Source organism: Lathyrus oleraceus, chromosome 6, assembly GCF_024323335.1.
Source record: "Lathyrus oleraceus cultivar Zhongwan6 chromosome 6, CAAS_Psat_ZW6_1.0, whole genome shotgun sequence".
NCBI classification, from domain to species: domain Eukaryota; kingdom Viridiplantae; phylum Streptophyta; class Magnoliopsida; order Fabales; family Fabaceae; genus Lathyrus; species Lathyrus oleraceus.
Window position 1 is genome coordinate 10,611,426 of NC_066584.1, and position 12,787 is coordinate 10,624,212.

A 12,787-nucleotide genomic window follows, 5' to 3' on the forward strand; every position below is an offset into this window, starting at 1 on the left:
CATGGACAGATATATCAGAAGCGCATGATCCAGGCATTTAACAAAAGAGTCAAGAGACAGGTGTATCAAATTGGCGACTTGGTGATCAAGCGTATCATTCTACCGCAAGGTGATCCCAGAGGCAAATGGACCCCCACATACGAAGGGTCTTTTGTAGTTAAGAAGGTATTCTTGGGTGGAGCCATGATACTCGCTACGATGGATGGTGAAGACTTCCCACATCCCGTGAACGCGGACATAGTTAAAAAATACTACGCATAAAAGAGACCCGCTAGATCGACGTATCTAGGCAAAAATAAGGGCATCCCGGCGAACCAAAAGGGTTCGGGCAAAAATTAGGGATATATAAAAAAAATGTACACCCGGCAAGTCGAAAACCTGAAAAGGTGGCTTGGGCAAAAAAGGGTATCCTGGTGGACTGAAAACCTGAAAAGGCGGTCCAGGCAAAAATTAGGGATCAAAGCGTATGACTATGTCCCATTCTCTGCCACCTTCAACCAAGTTCCAGGGACTGAACGAGCCAATCACTTCTATCCGACGGCAGGAGATGAGATGCTTGAAGACATAATGACGGTGGTGGAATTAGAATCGTTAGGACTTTTTCTGCATAGCTTTCTCTTTTTCTTGACAATTTCCTCTTACTAGGATTTCTGTCTCCTTGTACATAAATTGCCTGTTTATAGGCCCTCTTTCAACATCAATACAATTTCATTTCCCAAAAGATGCTTTTGTTTTTTACTTTTCTGTTTTGGTTGCGTAAATGTCCATTGATTTAACTTGAATTGACTTATGCACTCGGATATGACCAATGTTTATAAAAATGCATGCCTAAAATAGCAATAGCAATTACTACACGACTTCAGGATCGAGGAGAAGGTCTAACCATGCTTTCCAAGGAGGCTGTTACTAATTCGATTCCCCGGCAACGCCAGTTATTCCCCAACGGAGGTCGGCATCATCAGACAGATTGATCATCTCATCCATCCCCAGCCAGGCTCTGTTGAATATCTCTACCATCGATCAGAACCCCCAGCCGAGAGAGGGTCCTCAACACGAATATCTCCAATCAGTAGAGGGGGATTTATTTTCCCCAGTAGAGTCCCCAAGCAGAACTTCTCATACGCATAACTCATTCATTACATCGTTTCACCACATACGCATGCATACAACATTCGCATTTATTTTCGAAAGCATAAAACATCTCATGCATCATGACATAGCATAGCGCTAACCTTTCTTTGCAGATTAATTATCCTCCTGATATAGTCAAAGTAAAAGGCTCATTCAGGCAGACGCCTTTATCAATCACAGACAAGATTCAGATACATATTCCAGACAATACTTCGATATCCTCCTAGCGATGGCATCTTTAAGCCCATCCCAGACATTTATTGCAAGTATAACGTATACAGATACAGCCTAACATACGGTTCATTCTGATTCAGCTCAACATATGACTCCTTCAACTCAGATACGATCTAGCATACGATCCATTCTGACCTTCTTCAACTCAGATACGATCTAACAGACGATCCATTCTGACCCTCAACAACTCAGATACGATCTAGCGTACGATCCATTCTGACCTTCAATAACTCAAATACAGTCTAATGTACGACCAAGTTAGACCTTCAAATCTTCAAATACCACTCAAATACAGTCTAATGTACGACCAAGTTAGACCTTCAAGGCAGATTCTGCAAATACAGTCTAATGTACGGCCCAGTTAGACCTTCAAGTCAGATTCTGCAAATACAGTCTAATGTACGACCAAGTTAGACCTTCATTTCCTCAGATGCTACCTTCGGACAGGTACATTTCTGAATGGTAGTCTAGTATACGACTACTCCCTTGCTCAGGTGCTACCTTCGGACAAGGTACATTCCTGAATGGTAGTCTGGTATACGGCTACTCCCCTTGCTCAGGTGCTACCTTCGGACAGGTACATTCCTGAATGGTAGTCTGGTATACGGCTACTCCCCTTTGCTCAGGTGCTACCTTCGGACAGGTACATTCCTGAATGGTAGTCTGGTATACGGCTACTCCCCTTTGCTCAGGTGCTACCTTCGGACAGGTACATTCCTGAATGGTAGTCTGGTATACGGCTACTCCCCTTTGCTCAGGTGCTACCTTCGGACAGGTACATTCCTGAATGGTAGTCTGGTATACGGCTACTCCCTGGCTCAGGTGCTACCTTCGGACAGGTACATTCCTGAATGGTAGTCTGGTATACGGCTACTCCCTTGCTCAGGTGCTACCTTCGGACAGGTACATTCCTGAATGGTAGTCTGGTATACGGCTACTCCCTTGCTCAGGTGCTACCTTCGGACAGGTACATTCCTGAATGGTAGTCTGGTATACGGCTACTCCTTTGCTCAGGTGCTACCTTCGGACAGGTACATTCCTGAATGGTAGTCTGGTATACGACTACTCCCTCTTCAAGCAGATTCAGCCTAACGGACGGCTCACTCTGCAACTCAGAACCGATCTGGCGTACGATCCGTTCTGATCTTTCATCCCCATCAAAGTCACCTGCCTAACGAACAGCTCACTCTGGTATTCAGATACGGTCCAGTGTATGACCCATTCTGATCCTTTATCCCCAACAGCATATGACACACTCCGACTCCCCAGCGAAGTTGGCAGCCTAATGGATGACTCATTATTCGGTCTAATGTACGACCCAGTGTGGCACCCATGTCTTCAAATTGGCCTAACGTACGACACAGTCTGAAGCTCCCCTCATCAAATTTCCTGGATGGCATCTTTAAGCCCATCTCCACCAAGACCAATTGGCAAGCGCAAATTTTCGGGGCATTCTAGTGTTCAATAATCTTTCACCTCCAGACCACGAACGGCACATACCATTCTACTCTCTCGGTTCAAGAATATTGAACAGGGGCAGCTGTCATACCCCAAAATTTGCCCATTAATATTTCAAGACATTTCAGGGCACTCCGACTCATTTTATGACACTTAAAGGAACAAAGGCCCAGCTCGCGAATGACCCAAACTGGCCTACACGCTCACCCAGTGATAATATGAAAGTGGTTTATTTGGAAGCGGAGGAAAAGGGGTGCAAAAAGAAAAGAAAACAAACCAAACAGCAAAGCCCAGCCCAAAGCGCAAGACACAAATGTTGTGCCTGTGACGGACGTCACAGAGGGCGTGACGAGCGTCACGCAACACAGCCTTGTGACGGGCGTCACAGAAGGCGTGACGAGCGTCACGCAACACACCCCTGTGACGGGCGTCACACATGGTGTGACGAACGTCACACCATTCCCCTACTGTGTAGGCGCAGGTAACGCTTCGGAGACTTGAAGATCCGTTGAGGAATGTTGGGCCCTGCATCCACTATATCCATGCGCACGTTGAAGACTTTTTGGGCAGCATGCATGACCTAATGACAACAATATAAATAGCCGCCTTGAAAACCTAAAAGGGGAGCTTTTGCCGAGATTCTTTTTCCTTTGCCGTTTTCGCCTTTGCATTTTCTCTTCTTTTCCAGCAGCTTAGGCATTGTGTTTTACAAGTGCTACACTATTTCTTTTGCAATTCCTGATTCCCTTTTGGTATTTAGTTGATTCTTTTTGCATAATAGTTTCTACAACGGAAACTATTGTGTGCCTTTTTACCAAATCTAATCTTACGGCGGCAGCAAGGTCACCTCCGCTCAATTCTATCCGATTGGCCAATTCAAGGTTGCGACTCAATTGCAAACAGGTTTGCGTTACTATTATCGCTTTATGTTCCTAATTCACATGTGATATCATAATCGCGATTCATAAATATATTTGAGGCTTTGCATGTAACTTAAGTCTGCCTGGATACTTTGAATTGTTGTAATGGATGCCGCTGTTTTATCATAACCATGCTTTGTTTACCTATTACTTTGGTGCAACTCTCGATTGCATCCTGATTTGGTATTCTAACCCGTTTGCTGAATTTTGCAAAGGTTCATATGTCCCAGGAAAAGATTGCCGTTAGGTCTTCCACTTTATTTGTGGGATACCATTGTGAAGGCTCACCCCAAATTGCCTAATTAATTTTAATGTGTTAATTTTAATAATTAATTTTAATGTGTTAATTTTAATAATTAATTTTAATGTAATTTTAATGTATTGATTTTAATGTGGAGGCTCATCCTAATTACCTACTTAACTTTAAAATATGACCTTTAAATAAGTGATCTTGGACCTCTCTTTGCGGCCTTACGGTACTACGGTATAAATCGGTCATGTCCCGCGAATGTGGGGATACACTTAGCAATGGCCCTTCGATTAAATCATCATAGAATAAATCATGGTCCCTCGGATGTTGCCTTCGAAAATACGATTTTGTCCCTCGATGTCCCTTCGGTGTAGCCTACGGTTAAATGATGATAGTCCCTTCGAATGCTAAGGTATCCTCACAACTGTTGCCTTCAATGACCGATCGATGACCCTACGATGACCCTTCAACATCCCAAGGATAAAACTACTTACTTCTCAATAGTAAGGACAGTTTTACCCTCATAAGGATGGGAAATGCCCGGAAAGACCTCGGACAGGTGCAACCTTAATTGCTCATTCATAATAAAAAATACTTTTCCCACCTTACACCTTTCAAACATCCTTTTTTAGAAAATCACCACTTAGCATACATCCGTACTAGGATCATTGCCAAGTTATATTTTTCTAAACCATTTTCAAAATTAAGAGGGATAACCACTTTGTATACATTCATGCAAGAATCATTACAAAGTTAAATTCTCATTTTCAAAACATCTTTCATACATTTCTCAACCACTTTTTCAAACCTAGAAAACATAAATGATTGAGCAAATAAGAGCCCATGGATAACCATGGATACGAAGGGTGCCTAACACCTTCCCTTCGTATAAAGTACCTCCCGAACCTAAGAATTCAAAATTAAGGTCTTTCCTGTTCTTTTCCACCTTTCCTTATGGGATAAAAGAAAAGTCGGTGGCGACTCTTGCTAACCGCGACATTGCGATTAAAAACATACTAAGTCAGTTCACCGTATGACAACAGGCAAATCTACACTCACCACTTTCCTATCCGCTTGCAGAGACGCAAATAAAGCGAATATCTGAGCTTCATCTTTCACAAATTCCCCCACCTGCCTAGCAGATAGAAATCTTGCCTCATCATTCTCACCAACTTCAGAAAACCGCACCGTCTTCCTATAGCAGTTGATAAACACGCCATAGAATTCTAGCCAATTCATTCCCAGAATAATATCAATTTGGTGCAAGGGCAAGCACACCAAATCAACCACGAACTCTCTCTCAAAGATCGTCAAATGACAACCTCGACAGACAACAGAAGTTCTCACCGAACCATTAGCAGGAGTATCTATCACCATGCTTCCGTCTAGGGACGACATAATCACACCAATCCTAGTCGCACACTCATACGAAATAAACGAATGGGTAGCACCAGTGTCAACAATAGCAAGCAATTCAACATTATTAATCAAGCAAGTACCTTTAATCAGATTATCTTCTTTAGGAGCTTCAGCCCCACTCAGAGCAAACACCCTACCAGTAGTATGAGCTGCAGTAGCCGCCTTCTTCGGTTTCGAGCACTGCGAACTGATATGGCCTTTCTCGCCACAATTAAAACATGTCGGGCCAGCATCCTTACATTCCGTAACTCTATGACCAGCCTGACCGCATCGGAAACATCTCAGCACTTTCTTGGTACATCTATCAGCACGGTGGCCTGGCTCGCCACACTTGAAACATTTACCAGCTATGGGAGATCCTCCCCCACTTGGCTTCTTCGCATCTACCACTTTCTGCTTACCTTTACCATTCGGAGATGCATAAGGACTACCACGATCCTTATTCTTCTTCTCACTAAGACTCTTGTAGTGAGCAGTCCTAGCCTTGCTATCTTCGTCAAATATCCTGCACTTATTAACCAGTGTAGGAAACCTACGAATCTCCTGGTAACCAATGCCTTGTTTGATCTCGGGACGTAACCCGTTCTCAAACTTGACACACTTGGATTCCTCCGCATCAGCATTATTATAATGAGGACAATACTGCACCAGCTCCTCAAACTTCGAAGCGTAATCAGCAACAGACATGTTACCCTGCTTCAGTTCTAGAAATTCCATCTCCTTCTTACATCGCACATCAGCAGGAAAATATTTCTCCAGAAAGGCCGTCTTGAACCTTTCCCAAGTCATCTCAGCACCTGGTACTGCAATTCTCTGGCGAGTGTTATCCCACCAATTTTCAGCCTCTTCGGATAACATATGCGTACCAAACTGCACCTTCTGTGCTTCAGTACACGTCATCACCCGGAAAATCTTCTCAATATCCTTCAGCCAAATCTGAGCACCATCTGGATCATAGCGCCCTTTGAATGTAGGAGGGTTATTCTTCAGAAACCTTCCCAAATTCCTAAACTCGTCGACCGGCGGATTCTGCTGCGCCTGCATAGCCTGCGCCATAGCAGCCAAAGCCTCAGCAATCGCACGGTCATTTTCTCCAGCCATACTCTGCACAACGCAACCACAACCGTTAAATATCGACAGTGTCATTTACACTAATCGACCAACAGGGAAAACCTCACATTAAGACTCGACTGGACTGACCATGCTCTGATACCACTAATGTAACACCCTTCTACCCAAACTACATATTTAAATAATTTATCAGAGTACAACATGTAGAAGAGTTTACATTTCTTTCAATTCAACATTTATCACATCTCATTATAAAACATATTATTGATTTTAATAAAACTTCGCAGCGGACAACAACACAAATATAATTTTTCATCATATAATAATTCATAGTAATGTTTCAACATTATCTCAACATACTAGTCATCATAAACAACGTAAATAATAACTAATTATCTATCGAATCCCATAACCCCGGTGTCACATGACCAGAGCATTTGACTCGACTCTGTAGAATAACTCTACACTTATTCTTCAGACCTCAACAAAGCTACTCCTCTTTATCTGCACATTGCTCATCATAGATGAACATAAACACATGCAGAAGGGGTGAGAATTACATTATTAAATAATAATATAACGACAGAAATATAAACATAAATACATTTCACATAAGCCAACACAGCTCATCATATTCATCATAATCACATACTCATGAACATCAACAAAACAACATATCAAATGCAATGCACACACCCATGCATGACTCAACACGACTCGGTATACCCATTTTGTGACCAACTACAGGATCACCACTCCCAGATTCATCACCATAGAATCCGAGTTCCCCACAAGGAACCAAGCCTCTCAACAAGCCCGGAGTCAACAACATCATTGGAACTCAGTCCGTTCATCACTAGGCATCGGCCTTTTATGAATGCATGCACCTCAAACATGCATCAAAATCAACATAGCAACAACAACATCATATAGTCATGTTATCATCATCATTAATAGCATGACATACAACTCAACAAAACAACAACAATATTTCATCGATTTCACATCATCACATAACACATTTATAATTAAACATGTAAATTCAACATCTCATCATCACCAACACTTCATACGCAATCATATAATCACTATTAATTGTTTATAATACAATTACAGCGACTTACTAAGAGTCTCGCAACTCAACGTACTCAGAACTCACCAACATCAGCTTCTGTATTTCCCAGTTCGCGCCGCCAACATAGGTTCGCGCCGCGAACTTCTCAATTACTTCAGGACGCGCCGCGAACGAAGGATCGCGTCGCGAATAACGCGTTACAGAACCCCTCTGGATTCTGCTCAGTTCGCGCCGCGAACTGAGCTTCGCGCCGCGAACGCGCGCGAACAGAACTCCTCTGCTACGAAAACCAGCGCAGCTTTGCTCTTCCACTCGCTACGATTCACACTCCCCGGCAAACAACCAAATCTCGACATTCAACAGTCATATATACACAACATACTTTGATTATAAGGCGTATAACTCTACAAAACTCACAGATCGGACAGATTCCATCCAAAAACCCCAATTTTCCCAATCTCCCTAAAATCCCCAAATTTATCAACAATCTAACATATATCATGGAATTGCTCGCATATTATCGTTTAATAAGGTTCAGACCCCTTACCTCTTTGGATTGAAGGAAGTTCTGAGCACTCTCCAAGCTTCAGCTTTTCCGTTCTTCGACCTTCGCTCTACAGCTCTTTCCAACTTCACGTGAAACTCTTCTGTTCCAAAATGAGAATCTTTCTCTTATCCCAACTTATATATTTTCCAATAATTATTATTCCAATTAATAATAATAATAATCCAATAATTCCATTTTATTTAATTAAATTAATAAAATAATATTATCAACTTAATTAAATAATTCTTTTACTTTATTTGGGGTGTTACATATTTCATCTATAGATTTGTAATCTCTACACTTTGTAGGATGTTTTTCTTTATTATTATGAGTAGCTAAACCCTCTAATGATAGGTGTCATACGGTGAACTGACTTTTGGTGTGTTTTTGCTTTGGAAAGCAAATGTCGCGGATAGCAAGAGTCGCCACCGACTTTTCTTTTATCCAATAAGGAAAGGTGGAAAAGAACAGAAAAGACCTTAATTAGATTTTGGGTTCGGGAGGTACATTATACAAAGGGAAGGTGTTAGCACCCTTTGTATCCATGGTTATCCATGGGCTCTTAATTGCTTGATCACTTATGTTTTTTTTTCTTGTCTGAAAAAGTGTTTGCGAATTGCTTAGAAAATGTTTTGAAAAGAGAGTTTAACTTTGTAATGATTCTTGTACGAATGTATACAAAGTATTTATCTCGTTTAATTTTGAAAGTTGTTTAGAAAAATATAACTCGGTAATGATTCTAGTATGAATGTATACCAAGTGGTGATTTTCTAGTAGATGTTTTGCAAAGTGTGAGGTGTGAAAAGTATTTTGAGTTGTGATTCAGCATTTAAGAGTTATACCTACCCAAGGTCTTTATGGGCATTTCCTATCCTTATGAGGGTAAAACTGTCCTTATTATTGAGAAGTAAGTAGTTTTATCCTTTGGATGTAAACGGGACATCATAGGGTCATCGATTGGTCATTGAAGGCAACATCTGTAAGGATACCTTAGCATTCGAAGGGACGATCATCATTTAACCGTAGGCTACAACGACGGGTCATCGAGGGACAAAAATCATATATTCGCAGGCAACATCCGAGGGACTATGATTTATCTTATAGGGACATGATGATTTAACCGAAGGGTCTTTGCTAAGTGTATCCCCACATTCGCGGGACATGACCGTAATACCGTAATACCGTAAAGCAACAAAGAGAGGTCCAAGATCACATATTCAAAGGCAATATTTTATAATCAATTAGGTAATTAGGATGAATCTCCACATTATAATTAATTAGGTAATTAGGATGAATCTCCACAAGGGGTATCCCACAAATAAAGTGGAATACCTAGCAAGCTACCTTTTCCGGGAATATGTGAACCCTTACAAAATTCAGCAAAACAGGTCAGAATACTAAATCAGGGTGCAATCAAGAGTTGCACCAAACCAAAAGGAATCACAACAGTAATGATGTCAGGTAAACAATGCATGGTGATAATAAAATATGTTAGATGAGCAAAGATCAGAACAGAAAAGTCAGCGACTGTCATGTTCGCTGCTGCCTCGCCTAGCGAACGCTCGCTACATGTTCGCTTAGCGATGTGCTAGCGAACGGCTGCGGGTTTTGAATTTTAGAACAGTACGATTTCAGCGAGCTCCAAACCCTATGGCGTCCATTACAGAAATTACATGGTTAAACATTCAAGATATTCAGGCATATTTAAATCCACATGCAAAACCTCAAATATATTTATGAATTCAATTATAATATCACATGTAAATTGGGAACATAAAGCGGTAATAGTAATGCAAACCTGTTTGCAATTGAATTGCAACCTTGAATTGGCAAGTCACTCTTAGGGTGGTGATAACATGAAATTATATCATATTTTAGGACTTAATTCAATTAAATTTTATCATTATTTATTTCAGTTCACTTCATTTTATTAGATATTACGCGGTATTTTCTTCCTATTTGTCTCAGGTGGCTTATTTTGAAGCACAAGTAAAAATGGAAGAAAAGGAGGTGCAAAAAGGAGAGAAAATGAACCAAATATCAAAGCCCAGCCCAAAGTACAAGAACACAGGTGTTGTGCCTGTGACGGACGTAACAGAGGCTGTGACAAGCGTCACGCCTTGCACACTCCTGTGACGAACGTCACACATGGTGTGACGAGCGTCACACCAGTCCCCTGCATTTTTGGCGCAAGGAACGCTTCAGAGACGTTGAGGGAGAGTTGAAGCCGATATCCGCACCTAAGTACTTTGCACGTTGAAGACCTTTGGAAGCGGAAACAGTTACTCAAGGCACCAATATAAATAGCCACTTGCCAAACCTAAAAGGGTTCCACGCTTTTTCCATATTTTTCCTTTTGCCGTTTTCGCTTTTGCCTTTTTCTCTTCCAGCAACTTAAGCATTATTTTTACAGCATTGCTTTTACGAGTTTTACACTATTTCCCTTGCAATTTCTATTTCCTTTTTAGCATTTAGTTAATTCTTTTCGCACAATAGTTTCTACACCGGAAACTATTGTGTACCTTTTTATCGGATCTAACCTTACGTTAGAATCCAGTTTTTATCTCCTTCGTTTTAATTTGTTGTTTAATTGAAGAATCCAAGAACAAATTCTACCGGCTTGTGGTGGAGTGTTCAAGACTACTGTTTAACTTATTCAAGACTATTGTTTAACTTATTCAGGTTCTTTAATTATTATTTAATGCTTTGTTTTATTATTTATTTATATTATCTGCCTGGGATGAGTCTGTTTATGCATGATAAGTATTTAAGTTTGTTTAGCATGTCTGGCTAATTCGCTTAGATATCGGTATGTAAAGTAAGCGGAATAAGGAATCAAAAACTAAGTCGGTTTAATTAAATTTAAAATTAAAATCACTCTTTTTACGGTCTCAATTTACAGGGTTAATAACAAAGGTTTTTTTACGAAGGTAAAAGACATAAAGAAGTTAAAATCAATAGAGCGAGAGTTTGAGGTTTTAACTGGACAGTGTAAATTAGACATTAATTCTAGATCAGGGCGAGAACAAGTTTTAGAGTTAATTAAATTCCGATCTTTTCCAAAAAGTATTTTTAAAGATTGAATGTGAGGACGAGAGTTAAGCATTCGAATTTAATTATATAACCTAAGTCAACAGAGCGAGAGTTTGAGATAAGGGTGTTTAAACGGTCAGTGTTTTCTTGAAAAGAGTTTCTATGGACTGTATTGCTTCCAAAAAATGGTTTTTTGACTTAATTATAAGTGACAGCTACATTAACATAAAATCATGGTTTATTCAACAGAGCGAGAGTTTGAGATAAAACTTTTAATCAATAAAGTCAACTGAAAAGATTTATTTTAAAACCAAGAAACCGACAAAGAATTGATTCCCTAATTACGACGAACTACATACCGATATCCGCTTTATTAATATTTAATTTAGATTCTATTTTTAGTTTTAGCTTTTCCCCCAAACAATCGAACATTATCCACCTTAGCTTTACGAAGTAACCTTAGATAACGGTATATCGATTCATAAGTCCCTGTGGGATCGATATCTTTTAAAACTACGCGATAGAACTGTGCACTTGCAGTTTGTACCCCAAATTCGACTCACGAAGTCGAGCGATCAAGTTTTTGGCGCCGTTGCCGGGGACTTTTATTTAATCGATATCGTAACTCTTCCGTTACGCTGTAGAGACTAAGGTTTCTTTTTCTTCTGTTCTTTCTTTCGTTGATTTGTATGCCACGCACTCGCTCACAAGGTGAACCGCTCTATTTACGAATCAACGATATCGAACTATATCTCCGAGTCCTACGACGAATTCGGGAATATCGTGCTGCAAACAATCTCCCTCCTGTAGAACTTCCTGATTTCAAAAACATTTTTCCTTCGATACCCGAGATGGCAGAACCAGCTCGTGCTCTTAGAGATTACGTCGCTCCATCGCAAGATGAACCGCATTCAAGTATTGCTCCACCCGCAATCGAAGCAAACAACTTCGAACTTAAACCTTCGCTGTTGCAGGCTGTGCAACAGAACCAATTCTCTGGAAATCCTACCGAGGATCCAAACCTTCATTTATCCGTATTTGTCCAATACGCTGATACTGTTAAAGCTAATGGTGTCACTTCAGAGGCAATTCGACTTCGTCTTTTTCCTTTCTCATTAAGAGATAGCGCTAGAAGATGGCTTCAGTCCCTCCCTTCCAACTCTGTCACCACATGGAACGAGTTGAAGAAAGTTTTTCTTGCCCGATACTTTCCGCCAAGCAAAACAGCTATGTTAAGAGCCCAGATAAACGGATTTAAACAGAAAGACAACGAGTCTCTTTTCGAAGCATGGGAAAGATACAAAGACATGATGAGACTTTGCCCACACCATGGTTTGGAAGACTGGTTAGTAATTCACACATTTTATAATGGTCTCTTGTACAACACAAGGTTAACAATAGACGCCGCTGCAGGTGGTGCACTAATGAACAAACCTTATGCTGATGCTTACCAGCTTACCGAGAGCATGGCCCAAAACCACTATCAGTGGGGAACCGAACGAACAATGGTGGAAAAACCTCAAACGAAAACTAGCATGTACGAGATAAGTAACCTTGATCACGTCAATGCAAAAGTGGATGCTTTGGTCCAGAAAATTGAAAGTTTAAATGTATCACCTCCAGCCGCCGTGGTTGCTATAACTCAGAAT

The 12,787-nt window shown here is 40.7% G+C and overlaps 1 pseudogene; it reads right to left on the reverse strand.

Moving 5' to 3' along the window:
* Window positions 1–12,374: 12,374 nt before the first annotated feature.
* Window positions 12,375–12,474, reverse strand: LOC127098995 (uncharacterized; annotated as a pseudogene).
* Window positions 12,475–12,787: the final 313 nt, after the last annotated feature.